The sequence below is a fragment of the Rosa chinensis genome, chromosome 3 (assembly GCF_002994745.2).
Source record: "Rosa chinensis cultivar Old Blush chromosome 3, RchiOBHm-V2, whole genome shotgun sequence".
NCBI lineage: Eukaryota > Viridiplantae > Streptophyta > Magnoliopsida > Rosales > Rosaceae > Rosa > Rosa chinensis.
Window position 1 is genome coordinate 27737376 of NC_037090.1, and position 20745 is coordinate 27758120.

General features: G+C 38.7%; 2 long non-coding RNA genes across 2 annotated transcripts; one reads left to right on the forward strand and one right to left on the reverse strand.

The window, feature by feature from the left end:
• Positions 1 to 10829: 10829 nt before the first annotated feature.
• LOC112192086 lies at positions 10830 to 12594 on the reverse strand. Its single transcript, XR_002933347.2, has 2 exons — positions 11950 to 12594; positions 10830 to 11174 (listed from the first exon to the last, which is right to left on the reverse strand). It is a non-coding gene; the product is annotated as an uncharacterized LOC112192086 (long non-coding RNA).
• A 110-nt stretch (positions 12595 to 12704) lies between these two features.
• On the forward strand, positions 12705 to 16095 carry LOC121052205. Its single transcript, XR_005808427.1, has 5 exons — positions 12705 to 12761; positions 12886 to 13007; positions 13217 to 13340; positions 15600 to 15711; positions 15863 to 16095. It is a non-coding gene; the product is annotated as an uncharacterized LOC121052205 (long non-coding RNA).
• The last annotated feature ends 4650 nt before the right edge of the window (positions 16096 to 20745 follow it).

A 20745-nucleotide genomic window follows, 5' to 3' on the forward strand; every position in this document is an offset into this window, starting at 1 on the left:
AATTCGCAAAGTGTAGAACTATATAATGATAAGCAAAACATATTATCTGATGTCTTTGTCGCAACTGAATAAACTGAAAGGAGCAGGAAAAAAATAAAAAAGAATACTTAGTTAATCAAGAATACTGTTGTTGAAAATCCATGCTTGCACAGAAAAAAATTATCAAATTGCAGCTCTACTATGAAATGAAAAAAAGCCAAGAATACTGTTGTTGGCCTTGAAAGGAGCAGTGCAGCCAAGTTTCAAGCAGACAGCTCTTCTATGTTATACCCCATTTGACTTATATTGCCAACCCCTCATTTTTCTTTTGCTTTCTTGAATGAATTAGCGAAGTAAATACTTTGTGAATCTTATGTTTATCAGCGATGCACAAAGCCATAGACAGTACATGCACCAACCACAACTCTCTGTTTTGCCTATTTTTCTATCTAAACCCTGTAATTGTAATTAGTTGCTAAATCTAGCCAAAATTCCAACTTATAATACAGTTGAAGTAGAACAGCACATCACTCCATCTCATTTCAACAATTAACAATAACAAACTATCTCATCTCATTAACATTAACAATAACAGTACATCATCTCACCTCAATTCACGTACATTCATTTAGAAATACAATGTTAAAAACTCATTCTTCAAAACAGAACACCTCGCAATGTTAATATAGGAAAAGAGAGACCCAAGCACAAAACGATCAACTTGACAGATTAAAAACAAAATAAACAGGAATTATCTCGATCAGAGCACAGAACCCCTCACTTGGTTGGTTTAGCACAATTCTCTTCAGTGACAAATTCTTGTAGAGAAGCAATAATTGTATGGGCAGTTAAAAATAAAATATGACAATGAAATTTCAATTTTTTTTATCAATTGATCACTACATATATTTTAAAAAAAAAAATTCATCTTTAATTTTAATAAAACAGACCTGTTATACAAAACTGCAGTAGACCATAACGAAGTTTAGAACCTTAGCCTCTTTCGTCCTAAGTTAACAGTCAATCAGCTGAACCTCCACTCTAACCACTTGCAGATCAACTGATGACAGTTTCCACACACACAGCTGTCAAACCAAAAACCAATACAACAAACATCAACAAGAACGACGAAGCATTTTAAAGCTTAACCAAAATAGTATCGATGTTCATAATCAGATTCCGAATTCACATATTTCAAACAAAAAAGGATAAATCATAAAATGAATTGATTTCATACAAATAGATAGTTCAATTCTAAAACAAATAGAAATTTTGAAGGATGGCTCTTATAATTTTTTTGGTATTAATCTTGGCGGCTGACCTTGATACTCTGGACAAACCCTGGCTCTTATAATTATATCGCATTGTTCAGATCACCACTCTCAGAATAAAAACACCATCGCATTGTTCAAATCTTACAATAGCTACCTAGCTGCTCAGCTACTGTATATCACAGTAACAATCAATGACTGGCAACCTCAAAACAAAACAAAAAAGACATATTGTAAACTTATCCTATCCTACCCATTCAGGCCATAAAACCCAGAAACCAAAATCTTAAAAAGATGAAAACTTTCATATCGAGATTACCTTTTAAATGCTGCAGATGCTATTAGAGTATCAAATCGAAAGAACAGATACAAAAGAGCCTCTTCGCCCAATGCAGACCGATTAACAACCCTGGATTTGCCCAAATCTCCACTGTAATGATGAGAAGAAGAAATCGTTGAAAACCCTCTACCGCTCTCGGATGTTTGGGCTGTTTCGTCTCTGAGATGACCAGTGTTGTATCTCTCTCCCGATGGTCTCCATCGCCCTTATCCGTAAAACTTTGGCCAAATTGTAGTTGAGGCAAAGTAGGAAGGGCAAAACCGTCATTCCATTTCAGGCCTGAGTGAACAGTAACTCATCTTTGGTATATAGTAAATGTTCGAGAAAAAAGATAGAGAGACCAGCACTTTGGTTCGACAGGGTGGAACCGTGGAAGGAAGATAAGAATAAGATAAACAATGAAAAAGACAAACTAGCTTTGTTGTAGTCTTGTAGACCTTGGATATGCAAATTTGACACGTGTTTTAATCTCTGCCAAAGCTTAGGTAGGTTAGGAGAGAAATTGACTTCTTGTTGGGCTAAATGGGCTTGACTGCATCGCCTTTGGTGGTGGATATGGGTTCGGCCCAGCTAGATTACCAATTAAGTTATTAATTTGAAGATTTCGAGCCCGTTCAAGATGGCATTGTTGTATACAGTAAACCAATCGTAAGGGTTTGTTTGAAGTGTAACAAGGGTACCTTTTTCTAAATGTATCTTGCAAAATAAAAAAAATGAATCTAGCTATTTTTTTTTTTTTGAGAGAATTTGGGTGTCAATCCATTAATATAAAAGTAGATAACATTACAAAGAGCAACTCACCCAAAAGGAAGGCTATGACAAGATTGAGTCATCCTTAAGGAACCCTATAGTCGAAACCAAATGAAACAGTATTAGGGCAACATAAAATGTAACATCATCATAAGATTAAGACCAAAGCCAGTAATCTGACACTACTAGAGGAAGCATGGGAACAGAACTAAGCACTAACCCTAATTTATTTCTTGAAACCCTAAAAGGCTAACCCTAGAAAACAATGCTAGCTTAAAAACCTAAAAAAAATAGATTAAAAAAACCCTAAAGTATTGAGCCCAAACCAAGTCAGGCCCAGCCCCTAGCCCAGTAATATGGAAACCCAGCTTGAGGCCCAACACACCACCTCATGAACATAAACCCTACCAGCAGCGCCAAGACTCTAACCGCTAGCCATCGCCTCCTGTACATTTTGTCCAACCCAATCTAGAAGCACAAGGAACCACCTCCGTCTGCCTAGCCAAGACAGACGAACTCGGAACCCACACGAGCAAAAAATAAAATCAGATTTAGTCAAATCGAGCCCCAAAGCCCAAGGCCCATCTTTTGACATTTATATATTTGCATAATCCAATGGGAAACCCACTAGAAAAACCCACAAAGCCCACCTCTATCCATGTCATCCATTTACTTCTTTACATGGGAAGCTCCCTATAAAGGCCATTTGCCTTAAAAACTTCTTCCATGTGGACTAAAGTCCCACAAGTTCCAACAAAGGATCATTGAAAGGAAGTTAAGGGTTTTGTGAATGCAAAAGAGGATGGCATTGATGAAGCTGAGGAGCATAGTAGAGGGGAGAGTACTATGCCGGAGTGGTTTAGGTACTTGACCTAAGAAGCTCCTGACCCTCCTCTGAGGTGGCCTTGGTTTCTGGGTAAAATGCTTCACTGTCTTTGTCTATCTTTTTTTTTGTGTTTTATGAGAAATTGGTGATGATTGGAAAAGTAAGGAAAATGAAAAATTGAGTCTTTGGGCTTGTGTTGAATTGGGGTCTTGGTAGTGTGGAAATTTCATAGTATTGTTAAAACTTGTAGTTTGGTAGTACTAATTTGTTAATCTTCTGTAATTAACGTTATTTGTGGTCTTTGTGAAAATTCAAACTATTGCAATGATTTGATGAGCTGTGGCATGGTGTATTTATGTTATTGGTCATACTAAATTGATCGTTTCCTTTGCAGATGACCTAGCACAATGTTGCAGCCTTGGTGGTCGTGAAACCTGGAGAGCAAAATCCATTGCAGGAATCATAACAGAGAAAGGTACTTTTTACATTAAGGTTTCCATGTCTGAACCACTGGATAGCACATTTTGCTCATCTTGTTGGAGATTAGGATAAGGGTCCTCTAATCTGAAGTGGGACTGTTGTCTTTAAGGATAGGGTAATGTGAAACTTGTTGGGTGGAACAAGTAGGTAGCAAGCATGTTTAGAATGTTGATTATGTCTCTAAAAATATTTTGAGTAGTAGGGTAGGATCAAATTTTTTTTTTTTCGAGACTAGGGTATCCGAGTCTCTGACCCGACTAATCCCTAGGTCCCCCGCTTGACCCCACAACATTTGGGGAACTGGAAACTCTAGAAATTGCTAGGTGGGTACCTTGGGGTAGAGTAGGATCAACTTGAACAAGCGAAAGACCAACATGACATCACTGTTCTATAATGTGAGTTTGATACAGGGTTTTAGTGACAGTGTACATGTTGTTGATGGTTTATATGCATATGTGCATATCCATATGTAGTTGCTAAATATATTCATGATTTTGATGGTTAGATTTTTCGGAAGAACTGCAATTTCAGCATATGGGATTTAAGCGATTGTGTTGTATATGGGGTTTTGCATACGCATAAAAGTCTATATGTAGCTGACATCAAAGATGGTATACTGAAATTATGTTTCTGCATCCAACAGATATTTTTGCCATGCTTCATGTGAGATGTATGAAATTTCTCAAGGTCTGGCCAAATTTGTTTGAATAAATAGGTGTGTCTTCTATCCGCTAAACTATTTTTGGTCTGAATTCTTTTTTTTTTTTTTTTGGTTACAGGTCTGAATTCTTTTCGATAAACCGGTTCCTTCATTTATCACTATGCAGAGCACTAACTTGAATTCTGTGAGTTGTTCTGCAAAGATATTCTCCGTACCTATGCCCATGATGATGTCAGTGTCGAATCTTGGTTTACTGGGCTTGATGTTAAACATTTTAATGACGCCAAGTTTTGCTGCTCCTCTTAGATAGGAGAGGTCTGTCTCTCACACACACACACATACACAAGTTACTATATAAAATTTGGTGCCAGCCCGCGCCGGTTCAGTTGATTTACTTCTTAAGGTGTTTTTTGTTACAGGAGCCATTTGTGCTGGTGTATGATTTGATTTGCTTTGAGGTGGTGGATCAAAGTAAAACCAGATGCAGGGAGATGGTTTAAAAGACATTGGATTCATATCCGTGAGATGTTTGCAGCCTGCACAATATAGAGTATGAAGATTGAGGAAAAATCATAGTTGTGATTGAGAATTTATTCCAAGTGTCTTACCCGTAGGTGAAGTAGCTTTGTTCCCATTACAGTACACTGCAGATAGGAAAGAAGGGATTTCAACAAACTATGCCTAGAGAAGGCAGTCGGTATAGCTTTATAGGTTCAGTAACACAAATTTTACCGTGTAATAGAGGGTGTTCTTATTGCAACATAATCACACATTTCTTTTGTAGCATGTTAATTTGCCTTGGGTTATTCTTTATTTAGAGCAGTAAAAATTTTGGATTTCCTTTGAATATATGTATTCATCTCTGGAATGATGGTCAAGATTGGTACATTCTTGTATACGTACTCCTCTTTGTGCCCCAAGTTCCGCTTCATTTTGATGAATTCTTGGCCAATTAAGGATAGCATCATGTGCAGTGATACGGGGATACCTAAACCAATTACCTTAATAAACCTTTTCTGGAACCCCGAGAACCCCAGCTGATATTACCATACCAAAACTCTTGATTGTTTCTTAATTGTTTGCGAAGTTAATTATGATTTTATGAGACAGAAACAAAAACACGGATTTCTCAGTCTTCCTCCTCACGAGATAAACAAGCACACATACCTAGAGCTTGTGCGTTAAACCATTGTTATGTTTATCTGTAGCACCATTCAATTGTCGATTTGTAACTCAGAATATACATCACAGGAGTGTGCACCACAACATGGCAAACCTCAAACCTAGAATTAAGACAGAATTATGGCGACTATCATATGTGAAGCCCAAGAGTAATTCTTTACAATCAGAGCAGAACAACAATAATACAACTTAAACATAACAGAAATTTGGAGTTTGGGGATTTGTTTAGAGTCAAACACATAACAAATTTAGAAACGTGATCGCACTAGGCCAACAAATGAATCAAACTACAATTTTTTACTGTAGTCTGGTTACCATGTTTGCTGTTGTGATAGATTATGCCTTTCATTTCACCATCCATGCTTCAAAGTTAATGTCATTTGATTCTACACTTTCTGGAAAAAATACTAGGGTTTTGATAGTTTCATATAAATTCAGAAAGTAGAAATTACGTCTTTGAGCTGCATTTAAGTGCTCATACAACATTTGATTGAAGCTCGAGCATTTCTGATCTTTCCCCTCCAGTCTTCTGAATGTTTCATTGCACTTCCTACAATGCCTAGAAATAGAACAAGTTTTTGCATTAGCAACATGCAGCATGTATTTATCCTGAAAACAGGAGGATACAAGGTCCGCAAGTTGACCAGATAACCAAGCTCAGAAGGAAGACTGAAGAAAATTGATCGAGTATTAATTAATAAATACAGCAAGTCTCTTCAAAATAGAAGATGAACTTCATGCTAATCAATCTAACAACCCAAAATATTAGGAAAAGCCCAAAATGCAATACATCAGAGACCCAGATCAAATCCATAAAACTGATTTAAGATTCAGTAGTAAGTAATTTCCAAAAGAAAAGCAAAGCTAAATGATTAAACTGTAATGAGTAAAGGGTTTCATAATCTGGTACTGCATATCACAAAAGTTCAAAACTTTAAGAGCCCAGATCGAGCAAACTTGAAAAAGAAATAGGGTCTAACCTCAAATATGTTCTTCAGCAGCTCATCCCAAAAAGACGAACAAAAAACAGAGATCAAATTTCAGATCAAACAAAAGGATGATCCATTTACATATTTGAAATGGGTTGTTCAAGCTCTACCTTCCTCCATTGTCAATTGAAACTGCTTGATCGCTACTGGATTAGGAATACCCATCTTCTTTTCTATCAGTTCCCTTTGCAGATACTTAAACATAAAGAAAGACTGCAAATTTTAGTTCAACTACCGTAAACCCTAAACAAATTGCAGAAGCATTTGAATTCCGTATTAATAAAATTCATAGACATCCCAAATTCAATCAATCTAATGCTTTCATACATCAATTCCATATATTCATCTCCACCACAAAATTACAGATTTAATTAATCTCAATATCCTAACAGAAACACATTCACAACTCAAAGGCTTGGAATTCTTACCTTGTACCATTTCTGCCGAGACAATAGTCTCAATGTCCTGCTGCTTCATGCAATCCTCCTTAGTTCCTCATCATCCCTTTAAAAATCAATCGAGATCAAGACCAGAAGCTCCCCTTTACATTTAAATTTCTCCTGTTTCCTCCAAGTACGAAATTCAAGAACAACAATCAAAAGAATTGAACATTAATAACTCCATTAGAGTGAAATTGAAACTCAGCCTATTAACGAATGAGAGGCTTGGGATGATGGGTTACCAGAATGAAGAGGATAATCTGGCTGCGTCCGCGGCGGCTCTGGTTGAAATAAGAAGTCGGGCCCTTGGTTTTGATAAAAGGAGAGGCACTGACTCCATTCTTGGATGTACTGGAGCTCGATTCGACTTGGAGAAGGAAGACCGGAGAAACCCTGGGTCTAGGATACTGGCGATGCAACGTGCTGGGTCCTTCGAGGTACGGCCGCTTCCTCTGCGCACGCTGATGGCGGGGTGTGTTCAGGAAATGGCCGAAACTTGATGAGAGCTAGGGAGCGGCGCAATCGCGACTTAAATGGTCCCGTGATGAGGCTGCCGGAGGAGGATGGCAGAGATCTTCTTGGGTTTTGATCGGAATTGGGTCCAGAATCGATTGGCGGTGATGGTGGCGGTGGCGGTGTTGTGAATTGGTGGCAGGAAATGGTCGTCTCCGATGATGGCAGAGAGAAGTGGAAAGGAGAGAGGAGAGAATTAGGTGCGTGGCCAAAAGAGAGATTGCGGTAGAGTTTCTATAAATACCAGTGGACATAAAGGTAAAATTCGTCCGGTGGAGGGAAGGTATGAAAATTGCAAATTGAAAAACGCCGCCGTTTTAAATTTTTTTTTTTGGAGAAATTAATATCAACTTTTTTTTTTAATTCATTAATTACTCTTAAATAATGCACGTCAAATAGAAATTAGTAGGGGTGGGCGCAGTTCGGTTCGGTTTGAGGCCCAAACCGCAACCAAACCGCTTTTTTCGGTTGGCCCAATCCGCTTTTTTCGGTTGGCCCAATCCGCTTTTTTCGGTTGGCCCAATCCGCTTTTTTCAGTTGACCTATATATCAAACAGCAATCGCATTACAAAAGGGCTGAATCGATTATTTCGGTTACACCATTTTTCGGTGCAGTGCAGGTCGGTTTCGGTTTGGAGCGATTTATTAATTGCAACTAGAAAGAGAGGGTCAAAATCAGACTTATTTTTACATAATAATTTCAATAATTTATAAATAAATTTTGAATGTATTTAGAGTCCACACAAATAGACAAATGTCACCCAAATATCAAGCAACTTGTAGAAAGAACATAGCAATTTATTACAAACTGAAAACCTAATCAAAAATGGATTTCTTATATATTGAAAACCAACATTTCCATCAATAGAGAAATAATAAATAAATAAAATGTAATTAAAATAAATTCGGTGTGGGTCGGTTTATGATCCGAAACCGCAACCGAACCGCTTTTATACGGTTCGGTGCGGTGTGATCATAAAACGACACCGTTTTAGTTCAGTTCAGTGCGGTTGCTGAACCGTTTTTTCGGTGCGGTTCAGGTCGGTAACAGCATTTTTGGTACAAAATGCCCACCCCTAGAAATTAGACAATCCCTTGACTTCTCATTGCTTAGAGTTCCTCTGGTACAATCCAGAGTCACCAAAGCGGGCAGTTGTATTTATTCATGTAATACCAATTTATTACTAACGAAGTAACGATATAAATCAACAAACTAAAATTAAAGACATGGTACATCTAAATCCTTTTCAGCAATTTGAGTATAACTTGTTTATTAGGGTTATTCAAAACTAAAACCCTCCATGAGCAAAATGGGGGTGGAAATGGAATTTTAAAAAATGCACCGTTGGATGTTGTCCGCATACTAATATATGGTAGTGGTAGAAATTTCAGCAATTTCCGCCTTCGGTTGGGTCTCTATCTACACGGTCAACTCGATACCCTAAATAGAACATAAAACAAATATGCTCGTAACCGGTCCTTAGCAATTCAATTTTTTCTATGTTTCAGCTCCCAGCCTCTCGTGGGTAGGAGATCTACTTATGGATGAAAAAATTCCGGGATGTTTGTCCTCGCACTCCCCTTAGGGAAGTTTGCTTGTACAAAGTGTTGACTGCTCCATTGGGTGTCTTATTCACGGCGGATCAGCCTAATTTTTTGACACAATACCTACCACTGTTGTATAAACATATGAGAATTTTCAGATTGATCAATTTCTATTTCAAAATTTTTGGATTGCATATATTCCATAGATACCTAGTAATGTAGTACAACTTGTTTATTAGGGTTGTCACCCTCCATGAGCAAAATGGGGGACGAAATGGAATTTTTAAAATTTCACCGTTGGATGTTGTCCGCATACAAATATATGGTAGTGGTAGAAATTTCAGCAATTTCTGCCTTCGGTTGGGTCTCGATCTACCCGGTCAACTCGATACCCTAAATAGATCATAAAACAAATATGCTCGTAACCGGTCCTTGGCAACTCAATTTTTTCAATCTTTCAGCTCCCACCCTCTCATGGGTAGGGGGTCTACTTATGGATGTAAAAATTCCGGGACGTTTGTCCTCGCATGGTGCCGCTCCCCTCAGGGGAGTTTGCTTGTGCAAAGCGTTGACCGCTCCGTTGGGTGCTTTATTCATGGTGGATTGACCTAATTTTTTGACACAATACCTCCCACTGTTGTATAAACATATGGAAATTTTCGGATTAATCGATTTCTATTTCAAAAATTTTGGATCGCACATAATCCATATATGCCTAGTAATGTAGTATAACTTTGTTAGGGATGTTACCATCCATGAGCAAAATGGGGAACGAAATGGAATTTTTAAAATTTCACTGTTGGATGTTGTCCGCATACGAATATATGGTAGAGGTAGAAATTTCAGTGATTTCCGCCTTTGGTTGGGTCTCAATCTACCCGGTCAACTCCAGATCCTAAATAGAACATAAAATGAATATGCTCGTAACCGGTTCTTGGCAATTCAATTTTTTTCGATATTTCTGCTCCCACCCACTCGTGGGTAGGGAGTCTACTTAAAGATGTAAAAGTTCCGGGACGTTTGTCCTCGCATGGTGCCGATCCCCTTAGGGGAGTTTGCTTGTGCAAACCGTTGACCGATCCGTTGGGTGCCTTATGCACGGCGGATCGGCCTAATTTTTTGACACAATACCTATTACTGTTGTATAAACATATGAAAATTTTTGGATTGATTGATTTCTATTTCAAAATTTTTGGATCGCACATAATCCATATATGCCTAGTAATGTAGTATAACTTGTTTATTAGGGATGTTACCCTCCATGAGCAAAATGGGGAATGAAATGGAATTTTTAAAATTTGACTGTTGGATGTTGTCCGCATACGAATATATGGTAGTGGTAGAAATTTCAGCGATTTCCGCCTTCAGTTGGGTCTCGATCTACCCAGTCAACTCGATACCCTAAAAAGAACATAAAACAAATATGCTCATAACCGGTCCTTGGTAATTCACTTTTTTTGATATTTCAGCGCCCACACTCTCGTGAGTAGGGGGTCTACCAACCGCTGTAAATATTCCTAGATGTTTATCTGCACATGGTGCCTCTCTCCTTAGGGTAGTTTGCTTTTATAAAGCGTTGACTCATAGTAAAAATATTAATGGCTTTCGGCTTCATTTCAAAATCAATCCACTCAATCAACCATAATAACTTCAATGTAACTAACAAAAAAACTCAAGTTTCCAATCTATCTGGACCTTGTTCATGACCATCTCGCATAAGCTCTAGCTTTGACTTATATACAAAATCTGGAAAAAATTATTCCTACAACCGTTCAATGTCCACTTAGAGAGCTTAATTTCATAATTTTTCCATTTTTTTAGTCATTTTAATTTTATGTCATGGACAAATTTGAGATAACAAAGTGTAGTTTATTAAAATAAATTATCACAAGACCATTCATAAAAAAAAAAATTCAAAATAAGTAAAAACAAAAAAACCCAAGCCCATGGCAAACGCCCAGGCCCAAGTACCACCAAGTCCAGGCCCATTTTGAGTTTGCGTCCTTGCAGGAACCATCGAAACTGACGATGGCCACCAATCCTCGACCCAACCACCACCTTCAACCAACTCCGATCCAAGCTTCACCTCACCGCAAGTATCTGGATACCGTTAACCACGAAACCTTGCCCACGAACAATATCACATATTATACAATGAGTATTATGGCTATCAAGACACCAACTGTACAAACCGAAGCCTGCAACAACAATCACAACGTTTGTGATCAGTGATAGGGTGATGGGGAGCACAATCTTCATCACTACAAAGTAGTTTAGGTATATGTACATAGTTCAACACGTAAAGAGATATTTCACTAATGAACAACATGGTTATCAGCCAAACAGGAAGCATAAGAATAAGGCCAGTCCTTAAGACGTACAGTGAGTGATGCTACATGGTGCTTCAGCTAATTAAAGTATGCCAGCCTCACACACTGAAGATGTGAATTACAGAAGGGTCTTTCTTATCACTTATGACCATGGATGTAGAAACATAAGCAGGGGAAGCCAAGTTGGATCGCACTCACATGCAAAACTAACCAAAATATTGTAGACAAAAGGAAGAATTGAAAAGGGAGGTTACATCAGAACAGTTATAACTGTTAAATCCATAACAGAATGCAACTTAATTTTGGGTTCTATTTTCAGAATACAACACATACAAACCAAAATCAAACACACACCTCTTTCCCTGCTAAAAGCTATCCCCCAAACTCAATCTAAATCTTCGGAAACAAACCCAAACTCTTCCCCCGAAGTCCACCACAATATTGAATCCCTCCTCTTCTCTTTCCCACCCCTAGCAACCTACAATTTGCCCACGAACAAATTTTTCCAGATATCCCCAATCCTATATCAACTAATCTTGTTTACCATTGCAACTCAAAAACCCAATTGACCCAATTCGAAAACCAATCAAAGAACTCAAATTCAAGGTAAAAATCAATCAAATTTAAGATAGGTACAGGGTACCTCAGTTTTTGTGACAGTGTGAACAGATTTCTGCTTGGAATCAGCTCCATGCTTGGTTGATGACCTCCCAATCTTGTGTTTTTGTGAATCCAATCTTGGTTTTTCGGCAGAGGCGAGAAAAGGATTAAGCAATCCCATGATCGGTGATATGGCTTTGGGGAGCGTACTAGAGGGAGGTACCTCGACTCCTTCCTACCTCAGTGAACTGAGGCCATTTACTCCCTCGTTTCTACCTCAATGATAGAGCTGAATTTTCGGCTTTGGGGACCTTGGTTTTGAAGTCCAGTGGCTACAGGAGAGAGAAGTGATTTGGGGTCTGAGAAGAGGGGTTTGGAGAGGAAAGGATGGAATGAACTCCAATTCGATTGTGGTGGATGACGAGGAAGGCTGTAAAACATTTTTACTCTAACGGCACCGTCAACTATGAAATTACGTTGAACCCTACGTTGATCCATTTTTTGGCTCTCCTCGCGCCACGTCAACCCTCACCAGTGGCTGTAAATTGCAGCCTGTGTATTCCAGCCTCCTCCTTAAGGGTTTATTGCTTCTTATCATTAAATCTATTGAGGATCAATTTTATCCCCGTAGTGTTGAATTCAAAGTGGGGGAATCACTTATTACAACATTATATGTTTTCTTTTCTTATATATGATCATATGCATTTTGAGTTAAATTCAATGTTCTAGAATATATTCAAGAATAGAGTATGCTTTATGTTATGAGTTCTGACAGTCAATTAAAAATTACAGCCTAGCTACATATATGACAGATGAGGAGGTTCTCAAAGGGGTTATATACCCTTCAATATCTAGGTACATATTCAATAGTCGTTATTTCATTGTGTCCTTTCCCTGAATTTATCCCTTCTTGAAATGAAAGGATTTGTACTTAGAGGTACTGTTCATGTCATTCAACTGATTTGATTCATATTTGCAGCATATGAAATATTATAACAGAGAAGGTGGCTGTGGCTGTAATAAAAGAAGCCGTAGATGAGGATCTAGCAGAAGGGTACTATGAAATTAATGGACGCCCGAGAGCCCCGAAAACTCAATTAGGTATGCTTGAGCATCATTGACCAAGAACCCTTTTTTGCAATAGCATTGTCATATCAATGTTTAATATATAAAGCTATGTCATGACATTTTGAAACCAATTTGTAAACTTCCAACCTATATCCTTTTCCTACAGCAATGTCTATTTCCTTCCGGTAAGTAACTAAGATAGTTTCAAAGTATCTAATCGTTTCTTTCACAATGTCTTCCAGGTCATCGGTTTATTGTCTTGTGCCAGGAGAGGTTGGGTGAATGTTGATGTGGATAAATTTTCATGTGAATCATGCGGAGCATACCTTATTTTTACTTTGTTGCCGAGGTGGACTCTTGACGAAGGTTAGCTATTCCAACCTTATGGGATATCAATAAAACTTTTTAAGTAAAAAGCTTTTATAACATATATTTCATTATCCTTAATGGTCTCCTTTTTAGAGGAAAATTAATACATAACAGATATGTATGTTTTGTTGAAAGAGGTAAGAAGTAATTTGGCCATCTTTTAATGCTTTTTGATAAGTTAGTGGATTTTGTAAGCCTAGGGATATTGAATTATGAATTGATTGGTGATGGTGATGGGAGGTAAAATGCAATTAGCTTGAATATTGATGCCGGTTGGCATAAAACTAAGGAAAAAAAAAATGCAAACAGTACCCGACCTTTGGCCCATTAGTAACTTTAGTACCTGACAAAAAAAATATATTACTTTGGTACCTGAAGTTAGGACCCCGACCCAACATTAGTACCTAGAACACTGTTGGCCGTTACGACATTAGCCAGGTGGCAAACTTTGAGGGGTATTTTCGTCTCTTCACTCAATCTCTTCTTCTTCCTCTCGCTTTCTTCGTCTTCTTCTTCCTCCCAACTCTCCTTATTTCTCTCAATCTCTTCTTCTTCCTTAGGCTCAGATTTCCAATCCATAGGTGGCAAACTCTCATCCACAACGGGTACATAGTCGGAATATTTCCCTGCTTCTCCTTCCTCGGCGAGTACATAGCAGCTCGAATCCCGAGAGTTTCTGAATATCGAAACCCGGAATACAAGTATGGGATATTACCAAGAAAATGGGGATTCAATAGAAGGAACATACATCATAGTCAAGCTAGTCTTGTGGAGGCTCAAAAGTGTAGAACAAGCCCGAACTGCCCTTCAAAGCATCAATTATGCTCTGGTAATCAAATGGGTCTAAATGGAAAATCTTCAGGCTCTTGTTATTCTCACACGAAACTGAACCCAACTTGGATATGAAGAAGACGTGGCAACTCCCCTCTCTGTTTCTCTCACTTTAACCCCTAATCCTCTCTCCCCATTCGTCATCTTCACCGCCATGAGAAGAAGATGAAAATGAACCAAACCTCAGACTTTCTTCTTTGCCAATCTTCCAGAGTCCCTCTGATATGTTTGTTCAACCCAGAAAAAGGAAGGAAAAAAAATCAGAAATGTTTTATGTGAGCAAAGCAACAAAGATCTTCATCTTTGTGGTGACAGTGCTTGTGGTTGTTGGCCTCGTCTTAGGTTCGGGATTCTCCGCCATGGCCTCAACCATCAAACAACAAATCTAAATTGTAGCTCTTAACCCAAAAACAGAAAAGACCAAAATCAAATTTAGGCAACAGAGACAACTTAACCAAAATTTGAACCACAAACACAAAACCCAATTGGGAAAACTCCCAACCCAACCACAATAATCCTCTTCGGGTTCAAAATAGCAAGAAAAGTCTTCTTCTTCCTCCTCTTCCACCTCAAATTCGTCATATTTTTCTGGCAAAGGACTGCTAATTGCAATTGGAGAAGGATTGGGTCTTGGAGAAAGCTCTAAGAAATCAAAAGAAGAAGAGAGCGTGAGGAAGAAGAAGAAATCAGAAGCACAGATCGGAAAAGAAAGCATTGGCCTATCTTCCGATTTCAAACCCATAATCTCCGACCCGCCATCGTCGCACCCTTCATCTTTCACCTTCTTCCGCCTCCTCTGCCGCTTCTTCTTACTCCTCTTTCTTCCCTTCTTCTACTTCCACGTCTCTCACCCCCAGTCAAATTCTGTTGTGATGAAGAGAAAATTCTATTGTGAACCAGTGGAGGAAAAAAAAAAATTAGAGACTCAAATTACCCATTTACCCTTTATTATATGTCATCTGGTTAACGTCGTAACGACCAATAGTGTTCTAGGTACTAATGTTGGGTCGGGGTCCGAACTTCAGGTACCAAAGTGATATTTTTTTTTGTCAGGTACTAAAGTTACTAATGGGCCGAAGGTCGGGTACTGTTTGCATTTTTTTTTCCCTAAAACTAAATGAGTGTCAGTACTTTAACTTTCAAGTAGAGCTTCATTTAGGATGTTGGAATCTTTCTTCTCATTATTTATATGAATTAATGGTTGATGATAAGAGAGTACACTGCTATATGAGACTGCATTTTGTGTAAAGTTTATTTTTAAAAGTTTTTGAAACAATGGAGAAAAGCTCCATAGTCAGCACAGCTTCACCAAAAGGGCATGCATGGAAAAATCCTTCCTAGCCATCTGACAATTATTTTTTTCTACCCCCTTAATCTTTTATGACCAATTTTCTTTTCTCTGCCCCCTTAACTTTTGATGACCAGCTCTAGGATTAGTTAAACTTGGCAATGGTGAAATATGTCAGAAACATTGGTGAGATGCAATTTCACAAGCATAATGAGAACCATTTGATTTGGGATGCTGTACAGTGGTCTGGTAAGAATAGATATATTGTCTCTACTGCTTTTGTTCCTGGAAAGTTCAAATGGATATTGCACTATCTTCTTAGTACAAAAGGATAGCAAATGGATTCTTTGTGAACTGCTTCTGTATATTTGTTGGGGTATTGAACTTTTCTTTACTGCAGGCTGTGGCTGGTGGAGTCACTAACAAACCAAAAGAGCAGATTGTAGGGATTCTTTGAGTCCATATATATTGGGAAATCAAGCATGGAACACAGAGCAATATATATACTTTTCCATTTTGTATAGCTTATGAAATTGGAAGACTTGGTTCAATTAAATGTTTCAATGCTTATAGAATTGTATATGGTGAATCAATTGAAGTTTGTTTGATGTATCAAAGTTGCTTTTAGCATAAATATAAAATTATTGTTCACTGGAAATAATCTCTAGCATTGATTTTGTACAATTTCAGCCATGATAGAATTTATATATAATAATCATAATTAATCTCATACAACACAATACAAAATAATGTGTTGTATATCTGTAAAAGAGCTCAATATTAATGCTTCTCCTACAACAGTCACTTGTTACCCAATTTGATTACAATATTCATATCATAGCTAACCAAATATAGTTGTTGTGTGAACTAATGACCAACAACAAAAGAAAACAAAATTCTGTATTGTGAGATTCATAACACACAATAGAAATAAAATCTTCTTTGTTGTCTGAGTGAATTAACAAATAAGGGAGATAATTTCACTTTAGTTGTGTGTTACTTATCTCAGACAACAAAAAAAAATTATAGCTGTTGTATGTTATTGATTACATGCATTTCTATGCATATAATTATGTCTAAAATACTAGAAATAAGTCAATCATTATGTAATTAATCCATTTGTATTCATATTGTAGTAAATAAGAGGAGTTGTAGTAGAGTTCGAAAGAAGTTGTGCGAAAATGGAGCTAATTGGAGTTATAGACAAAAAGACAAAAAGTCAACAATGGTCAATTGATCAATGCAAGCAAATATGTGACAATTATTGGTTTGAGCTCGGGAAAAGGAAAAGAAGAAAAGGATAAAAGAAAGAAATAGAAGAAAAGAGAGAACTAATTAAATGAAATGACAGATAATCAATTAATTAGCCAATTAACTAATTGGTGTTTAAGGATATCTCTATTTGTGTTTGGCCCAAACTCTAGGTTACTTGACCTAGTGGTAATAGGGTTTAATTAGAAGAATCTATAGATTATCTTTCCTTGTATGATTCTAACTTTATGCATTGTAATCCTCTATATAAAGAGGCCCATATTATCAATGAGAATATACAGTGATTATCTCTCAATTTCTGATTCCCTAAAACATGTTATCAGCACGAGCCCTAACCCTAGTTTCAAGAAGCCAAAAACCCAAAAATCTTTTTTCCATTCACTGCCATTCGCCTTGCAGCTCTCCTGCGCGCCTATGCTCATGTTCCTGCTGCAAGGCTCTGCCACTGCTAGCCTACGTACAAGTTCAATCGCTTGCCTTTGTAGCACCGCATCCACCTAGCACCTGCTTCGCCATTTGCCTCGACCAGGATTGCAAACCAATTTCAATCCCAGCTTAAGATCGAAGTTCGACTGCAATCCTACATCGAAAAAGCACCTGCAAAATCAAAAATCCCTCACTAGCCTGCGCTAGCCTTGCTTGCTCCTAGCTCGTGCTAGCCTTGCCGTCGCTACAGCCTTGCCTCGCGTGCACCCCTGCGCCACGCGCCCCTTGCGTTTGTCGCAGACCCTCTAGCGAGTAGCTCACAGCGCCTTCCCAGCGCGCACCTACCGATAGCAACCTATCACGCAGTTAACCTCGCCATTAACAGAGCCCTCACCCTCGTCTGCCAGTGCCTGCAACTAGGATTAATTGCAGTCTGCAATAATATAACAAGGATGGAAACCATGCTGCAATCCTACAAATCGGTTCACCTACACTAGGATTGAAGTTCGTCTGCAATCCTACAATGAGGATTGAATACGCTCTGTAATCCTAAGAGGTATGGTTTACTAAAAGTTCCCGTTTTTGACGTTTTCCTCTTTTTCTCTTCTTTTTCTCGGGGACTTGCAACCTCCCTTCTTCTACCTCCCTTTCTTCATTATAGGGGAGACCAAATTAAGCCGAACTGTGGGGTTCGTGCTCACTCCAAGCTTAGAGCTTGTTGAGATCTCCAAACTTAGAGTTTGTAGAGAATTTATGATTGACCACTTACATCACTGTTTCGATCTAATCCAATATCTCTTGGAATCAAATTTCTTGGAAGCGACTACGCTCAGAAATTCCTAATTCCTTGGAAGCGACTACACTCAGAAATTTCATATGTTTTTGTGGTAGCCTATTTCGCTTTGAAACTAACCCTAATTTCTTGTTCTCTTTCAGGATGAGTAACCTGAACAAATTGGACTTTGCTCCATTGGGAACAACTGGGGTGGGTTCGTGATATCCGCCAGCATCTCAAGGCCGATGGAATCTTGGATACGATTCTCAAGCCTAGCCAGGACGTGCTACCTATTGAGTAAGCTGAGGCTTTGGAAGCAAATAGAGCAGCCTTAGAGGCAAATAAGGCGAAATCCATCATCCTAAGACTCGTCATATGGATGATTCGCTCCAGTATGAGTGTATGAATGAAGAAGACCCCAGAAGGTTGTGGGTCTCACTCGAAGATAGATTTGGCAATGTCCATGACTCCCTGCTTCCTGACCTAGAAGTGAGATGGCATAGCCTCCACTTCTGTGATTTCAAGTCAGTTCTTGACTACAACTCGGAAGCACTTCACATTAAATCCTTAATGGAATTTTGTAGTAAAGAGATCACAGATGCGATGTTGATTGAGAAGACTCTCTCTACCTTCCCCGTCTCTGCATTGATGGTTGCTAAGAACTATCGAATTGATGTTAATGCAGACAGATCACAAGGTTTTATGAGCTCATTGGAGCTATGAATGTCGCTGAAAAGCATGATAATATCCTTATGAAGAACTATAATTTGAGATCCGTGGAAACAGAGCATATTCCGGAATCCAATTATAGTCGCACCTCTAAGAGAGGGTGCCAAGAGCGAAATCCTAATCTTAGGGATACTTCTAGATATTCTGGTCCATATAATCGCTCTACTTGGGAAGGTAACCTCCAAAATAGGCGAACACGGAACCGAAGAGGTAAGCGTGGAAAGAGAGAGGGAGGCAAAGCCTCTGGCCATGTTGGTGGCGCCACCAACACTAAGAGCCATCTAAATGATGCTTTCAAAGTGCCTCAATCAATGGAGTTCGGGCAAAGAGATGTGTGTTCTCGATGTGGAGTGTCTGATCATTGGGCACACATTTGTAGAGCTCGTGAAGAACTTGTCACCACCTACAAAGAATATTGTGAAGCAAGAGAAGCTCACTATGTGGAACAAGAAGATCAAGAAGATGCTCTAGAGTGAAGGGTTGAAGACTACAAATCTGGCTGGGATCAATAGATCGCCAATTCTGTTTAAGTCTTTATTTTTCAAAGAGATGTAATAGGCAATTGCCATATACTTTGCAGTAAATGCCAATGGTTTAGTCTTTCTTCAAAGTAGGCTCACCCAAAGTAAATGTGATGTCTAGGAAGGTTATGAGATTAGTGGTACTTAAGCGAGCCTTGCTCCACCGACATCTCTCTACTTACCTGGTCACATTTATTTTGGAATTACCGAAAGAAGTTAGACAACTGCTATTGTTTTGTATTAGCTAGCATTTGGATTAGATTCTCCTATTGGTTAAGAGACAATGATGTACTTTGTTGGCTTATGAATAAAATTTCGAGTTCTTTTCATTATGAGTCAATTTTGATTCTGAGCATATGACTTTGTGACTACGATGGCTGGGCCATTAGTATTAATTCAAGGACATGGAATAGCCCAAGTTCCACTTGCTAAATGGCAACTTGATTATAGTTGTCACAGAAACTCTCTACGCTCTTAGGGCAAATCGTACCCTATGAATAGCCAACGAATTCCATGCGAAAATGCATGTAGAGAACGGAAATGAGTTCCTTTGCAATACCTTTAATGATTGCGAATAAAGACGCATCTTAGAGAAGTTTATGTGCCTCTCTAGTGGACTCTATCTCACTATTCGAGCTATTAATCCAATAAAAGTTATGAGAGAAGATCTCTTGGATTTAGACACATATTGGCTTTGTCACGACAGGATAGGTCATTCTGGTCATGATATGATGATCCGTCTACTAAAGACTTCACATGGACATCTTTTCTCTCAAGCGAAATGAAGCTTGAATCAAAAGTTGATTTCTGGACTAAGTGTGACCGACGCTGCTGCCTAGGGCACCACCTCCATCCACCACAAACCTAGGGTTGGCGTAGTCCCTATCCATGATGCCATGGATGGCGTTCCATGGCGTCCATCATGGTGATGGTGCCCCAGGTGATGCTGCAATCACCAACTTGCTTCAAATAGCGTTTTAGACTCTCATCCCAACCAAAATCCTCATTGGTTGCTTCTAAAGCCTCTCGCTTGTTTTTACAAAGCCCGTTCCTTAGGGAACTTAGGACTGAGACTGTCCTTTGCAAAGGTTATGAAAATACTCATTATGTTCTTACATAGAATCCTTAGGGATTCTGTGGACTAGTTCAACCAACTTGCGGACGTTTAAATATCTCTTGATATTGGTTAACACGCAAACACGTTGGTCACGTGTTGTTGTCCACCTATAAATGCTACTTATGCTACACTCCTAGCACATATCATATGACAACGGGCTCACTCCCCAGATCATCCTATTCAGTCAATTAGATTTGACTGTGCTAGAGTGTTTACATCGAAGACTTTCGATGGTTATTGCATTAGGACTAATGTTGGACATTATATTCCCATGAACACACCTAATTGGTCTCGTGGAAACTTCTACGATGGTAGTCCGAACATTGGTAATGGGCACCAATCTTCTTACATCCGCTTGAAGTGATGCAATATCGCATGCAGCTATGCTAATTCGTCTACGATCTACCGCCACTCAATGTTCCTCTGCGTTACAGCTAGTGACT